Source organism: Pipistrellus kuhlii, unplaced genomic scaffold (genome assembly GCF_014108245.1).
Source record: "Pipistrellus kuhlii isolate mPipKuh1 unplaced genomic scaffold, mPipKuh1.p scaffold_m20_p_2, whole genome shotgun sequence".
NCBI classification, from domain to species: domain Eukaryota; kingdom Metazoa; phylum Chordata; class Mammalia; order Chiroptera; family Vespertilionidae; genus Pipistrellus; species Pipistrellus kuhlii.
The window spans coordinates 51,736,867-51,743,355 of record NW_023425515.1 but is presented as its reverse complement, the minus strand read 5'-3'; positions in this window follow the sequence as shown (position 1 = coordinate 51,743,355).

The following is a 6,489-nucleotide window of genomic DNA, read 5'->3' as shown; positions in this document are numbered from 1 at the left end:
GCTTCCAGTCTCCTGAACTGTTAAAAAAAGAACTTCTGTTGTTTAAGTAAAAAATAATAATAATTATTATTATTATTTGAATTACTTTTTTCAGAAAGACCTTCTTGAGAGACAAGCCTCCCTGGAATTTCTGACATGATCTATTATGATCTATCTTATCCTGAGATGAACCAACTGAGGGCTCATCAATCAAGTTTTCTAGATTGTCCTCTAACAAAAGGTTTAAAAGTCTTTAACAAATCCTTCTTGGCCTTTGCACCAGTCATTTCTCGTTTATGTACACATTCCCAAGAAAATAATGCAACAGGCAACAAAATTATTAGCACCAATGTGTTTTGGCTAAATGAAAAACTGCCTGGGCCGTGTGCCAGGAGGCCTACACCCAGGGGAGCTCTGACACACTGCCGAATCCTGTGATGTAAACAGAGAGAATCCAGATGCCCAATACCCAGGGGATGGCTCAGGAAATGAAATTACGCTATAATCCCATTGTGGGAGAGCCACAAACATCAGCTATGACAAGTGTGTGCACTATGTCAAAATGGGTAACCAAGTTTAGAAGGTTAAGGGGGAGAGCAGGACACAGAATAGTATATCCACACAAAATAACATGAATAAAATTTCATTGGAAAGGAAGAAGAGGGAATGAATGCACGGGAAGAAAGTAGCTTATTATCTGCTTGCTTCTTTCTTTTGTAAAGTTATATAACTTAATTGAAATGAGGAGAGAAGGGAAGGGGGAAAAGAGGAAGAAACACAGCCTTGCCTGAGGTATTTTAGCTACAATTTAAGGACCAATAATGCCAAGACAGTAGATTAGAAGAAATCACTTGTGGGCTCTTGATTGGCTAAGCTATGGACAATATTAATTCATTTCCCTACACCCTAGCTAATCTTAAGTGACTTTATTTTTCTTTTTATGTTTATTGTTGAAAGTATTACAGATGTCCCTTTTTTCCCCCATTGACCCCTTCCACCTTACCCCACCCCTCCCAGGCCTTCACCACATTGTCTCCATGGGTTATGCATATATATATGCATATCAGTTCTAATACTCTCCAGGTCCCTTCATGCTGTCTCAAATGGTAAGAGATCCTTCTTTTTTACAGCTGCATAGTGTAAATGTACCACAGCTTTTTTAGCTAATCATATACTGATGGGCATTTGGGCTGTTTCCAGATCTTAGCTATAGTAAATTGTGCTGCTATGAACATAGAGGTGCATACATTCTTTCTGGTTGGTGTTTCAGATTTCTTAGAATATATTCCTAGAAGAGGGATCACTAGTCAAATGGCAGTTCCATAATTAATTTTTGAGAAAACTCCATCTCAGACATCTCTCATAGCAATATGTTTACCAATACATCTCCTAAGGCAAAGGAAACTAAGGAGAAAATAAACAAATGGGACTACATCAAAATAAAAAGTTTCTGCACAACTAAAGAAACCATCATCAAAATGAAAATGGAACCTACTGCATGGGAGGACATATTTGCAAATGATACATCTGATAATGGGTTAATTCCCAAAGTATATAAGGAATTCATACAACTGAACAAAAGGAAGACAAACAATCCAATTTAAAAAATGGGCAAAGGACCTAAATAGACACTCTCCAAAATGGACATACAGTAGGCCAAGAGACAAATGAAAAAAATGCTCAGTCACTAATCATCAGAGAGATACAAATTAAAACGATAATGAATTATCACCCCACACCTGTCAGAATGGCTATCATTAACAAATGACAAGTGCTGGTGAGGATGTGGAGAAAAGGGAACCTTAGTACACTGATGGTGGGAACGCAGACTGACACAGCCACTGTGGAGAACAGTGTGGCGTCTCCTCAATCTTAAGTGACTTTAGATGAGGTGGTAGGTAAAACATTCAAGGAATGCATTTTAAAATCATTTTTTTGTTAGACAATGTGGTTAAGTAAACATTAAGCCAAATATAAAACAAACACAATGGTATTAGCATTCCTCCCACACTTCTTTTCTCTTGACCCTCCTACCCCAGCATGCTAATTAAGGCACCAGACATCTCTGTCCTAGACTTTCACAATTGTAACAATCATACTGAATGAGCAAGACTCATGAGATATAATCCTAAAGCAATGTTTATTTCCCATCATCCATCTAAAATCTGTTCCATGAGGCTAGTTCTGCCTCTAAATAAAAAACTTGCGTATGACTTCTCTGGTAACTCTTAAAAGACACATGGTCCTAATCAGTAATTAAAATGTCCAGTTTCGCCGAAACCAGTTTGGCTCAGTGGTAGAGCTGCGGACTGAAAGGTCCCAGGTTCGATTCCGGTCAGGGGCATGTACTTTGGTTGTGGGCACATCCCGGGTAGGGGGTGTGCAAGAGGCAGCTGGTCGATGTTTCTCTCTCATTGACTTGATGTTTCTAGCTCACTATCTCTCTCCCTTCCTCTCTGTAAAAAATCAATAAAAATATATTTTAAAAAAATTTTTTTTTAAAAAGTCCAGTTTCATGTTACAGTCTGAATAACGTGGTTTCATTTAGGCCTCCTCCCTTTCCTCAGCTCAGGCCTCCTGCAGAAAGAGAAGCCAACTGTCAGAAAGGGGGTGTGGTCAGCTATTTCCCAATTTCCCCCACTTGTAATATGACCTTTCCTCCCTATGTGTACGATTAACCCCTCTAAGGTTGGGTCGCAGAGAGAAAGAAAAGTTAAATTGGTGCCTGGTGGGCCAGGCAAAGTGGTTGAGCGTAGTTCTATGAATCAGGAAGTTGGGATTCCATTTCCTGTCAGGATACATGCCTAGGTTGCATGCTCAGACCCCAGTGGGGAGTATACAAGAGGCAATTGATCAATGATTCTCTCATCGCTGATGTTTCTATCTCCCTCCATTTCTGATATAAAAAATATATATATATATATTTTTTTTTTAAAGTTCAATTATGCAGAAAACCCTCATTCTGGCTGTTGTTTAAAGCTGACCTTTTTGTTCATGGGCCTTTTATACATTCTTTGGAGACCACCTCCATTGCTAGAGACCCTTCTCCTGCAGATTCCTTAATGGAGGTGATATGCTCTCCTCACTTAACTCGCAAGCATCCTGCAGTATCGGTTTGCCCCTACTGGTAGCCCTCTTGGTCAGGATCTAAAGAACACACAGAAGAAATAAACTCTACATTCTCATTGCCTTGGGGTTCTCTTTCACCGGGTAAAATAAATGATGTAATGCAGATACACAAAAACATTCCAATTTACTTCCCCTGACACAATCACAATGGTGGGACATTCAGCCCAGTTAAAGCTCCCAAGTTATTGTAGATCTTCCTGTGACTTGTAATCCAAAACCATGCCCTCAGGATCCCTTCCTCGGTCCACAGCACAAGCCCCTCCCAAACTCCTTCTAAGCCTTCTCCCCGCATGGAGGTTGTGGTTTTCCCAGTGTAATACCATTCGTTTAAAGAGTAGGTCTCATTGACAGGGCATTCAAGAATCCCCTGATATACAATTCAACTCTAGCTTTTTTTTTTTTTTTTTTTTTTTAGCTCAGTTCTGTTGTATACTCAAGATTCTAATAGTCTCTTCCTTATTTTTTCTGACTCGCCCAATGAACTCCCTAAATTCACTCACTTAAGACATTTCACTTCTATTAACTAAAACCTCATAATTTTCCTTTCCCAATAAACTAGATTTCCCTACCTGATTAGTAATACTTAACAATTTTTATTTGCCACTTCAGAAAAACCCCACCAACCTTAGTGGGACAGACTTCGTTGCATTTTACGAGACATCAAGGAATCTGATTTTTTTTTAAACCTGAGAAAATAATATTTATTTAACCAGTAACAAAAATTCTATTGCATTAGCAAGTTATAAAAATTATAACAAGAGACCAGCACCCAGAAATCCCTGTAGACATTGAGTGGGCCCAAAACCACTCCAGAACCTCACCTTTCAATAGAGTGTTAAGTCCTGACACTATACCAGACTAGGTGTCAACAGCAAGATCCACCTCAAATCTGATTTGAACAGACAACCCAGGGAGGAGATGTGTGAGCCCACCTGCATTTTTGGACTCTTATAATACCTTGAAGAGATAGAAGACAACTTAGAATATTGATTTGAAGTGAATTGGAAGATTTAAGTCATTTGGATTCTGTAATTATGGTCACAGAAAACTCATAACTTCCTTATCAAAATCCAGTGAAACTAACAAATGGAACAATCTGACTTCAGATATATCAGATACACAAATCAGCACTATCCTCCAGAACCACGTGGTTATGAGAATTTTATTATGTAATAAAATCCTCCTAATGCCTCTTTTATTAAAGTTTCATAGACGGGATTAATCTTACGATCATATTATACTGAATTCCCAGGCAAAACAAATAAACATGTAAGTTGCAATGTATTAAAAGGACCCTTGTGAGTAATTTACTAATCTTTTTCAGATCGCTTCCTGTCCTAGGCAGAATAATGGCCCCAGTGATGCCTGCATCCTGATGCCCAAAAACCTATGAATATGTTACATCACATGGCAAGGGAAAATTCGGCTGTGTATGCAATTAAGATGGCTAATTGGTTGACCTTGAGATAGGGAGAGTATCCTGGATTATTCAGGTTGGCCCTTTATAATCACAAGAGCCCTTTTAAGTGGAAGAGGAAAGCGGGAAAGTCAAGGTCAGAGTCAGAGAGAAATTGGAAGATTCTATACTGCCGTCTTTAAGGTTGGAGGAGGGGACCATAAACCAAGGAATACAAGCCAGGAAAAGGAAGGAATGAGTTTCCTTTAGCACCTCCAGAAAGAAACACAGCTTTGATTTTAGCCCAGTGAGACACATTTCATACTGCTGACCTCTGTGTTGTTTTAAGCCACTATTTTTGAAGTAATTTGTTACAGCAGCAATAGGAAACTATTACACTTCCCCTTTTAAGTGTCATTGTGAGGTGGGCTTTCCTGCTCGGACATTCTATGGTTGCATGTCTTCCCAAACCTTGAAAGAATCAGTCAGACCAAAAGATTTTGTGGCTTCAAACCACTGCAACTCCTGAAAACTTTCACATGGTAGGTAATAGGAATTGGTTGTCCTAAAGTTAATTTGACAAAAATATGCTCTTAGAACTAAATGATACTACAAGTCAGACAACTGGCCTAGCATCTTCAGAAAGTCGGTATCATTGTTTTCAAAGCCTTTCTAGATTAAAAAAAAAAAATTCTAAATAGCAACCAGAAGTAATGGGTGGAACTTGAATTTGAGGGAAATTTGGAAAATGTAAATATGGACTAGTTATTAAATGAAATTAAAAATGAATTGCTTATTTTCTTAGGGTGATAAAGTCCTTTTATTTTAAGGGGATGCTGACTGAATAGTTTAGGGGTAAATGTCAGAATATATGCACCTTACTTTTAAATGTTTCACCAAAAATATATAGAAATTTATTAAAATATAAGGCAAAATATTAATAATTGTTTAATCTGAGTAGTGGTATATAGGTGTTTATTGCCTAGAAACTTTACATTTGGTTTTAAATATTCTCTGTGAATAGAACTTTCTAACATTATTTGAAATGACTTAGATTTGTGGCTAGGATGTGACAAGGTAAGTAACCATCATATGTAAAATAGTTTAAATGAGTTTCCAGTTAGAAAGCTGATGGGGAAAAAGTGATGTCACTCTATGAATCAGTGGAAAGTTGCTGTCCTGCAATTGAATAAAGTAACCGATGGGACGGGGATTTTTGGTCTCAGCAGATCACATATTTTCATTTCTTGATTTTGCCAAGTGAAGGGATAAAAATGAAACTTTGAAAATTAAAAAAATGGAAACTTAAGGTCAAGGAAAAGACAGGCACAAAATTATTCCCTAAACACCAACATCCTAGAGGTAGTAGCAGAAGGAAATTGCAAGAAAATTAAGTTACCCAGTTTCCTATTGATATATTACTATACGCAAACATAAGAGGATATTAAGAAATAGCATTCTAGCCCTAGGCAGTTTGGCTCAGTATTCTGTGTCAGCCCTGGTTTCCTGGGTTGCAGGCTCAATCCCTGGCTGTTTACCGCCAAGTGTGGGAGGCAACCAATTGATGTGTCTCTCTGACATCAATATTTCTCTCTGTGTGTCTTTCCCCATTCCTTCCACTCTCTCTAAAAATCAATGAAAAATATCCTTGGGTAACGAATAACAACACAAAACAAAAAGAAGAAAATAAATAAATAGAATTCTAGTCAGTCTAGAGATAAGAACAGGATTAGCTGCTGATAAAAAAATATATATTTTTTGTATAATTTTTAAATAAATCTTTATTGTTCAGATTATTATACAGTAGATGTTCCTCTTTCTTCCCCCATAACTCCCCTCTACTCGATTCCCATCCCACTCCACTCCATGCCCTTACCTCCCCTTCCCCCACTGTCCTCATCCATAGGTGTATGATTTTTGTTCAATCTCTTCCAGAACCCTTGTTGCTATATACTTGTTGTCACTTTGTTGCTCATAATTTTTAT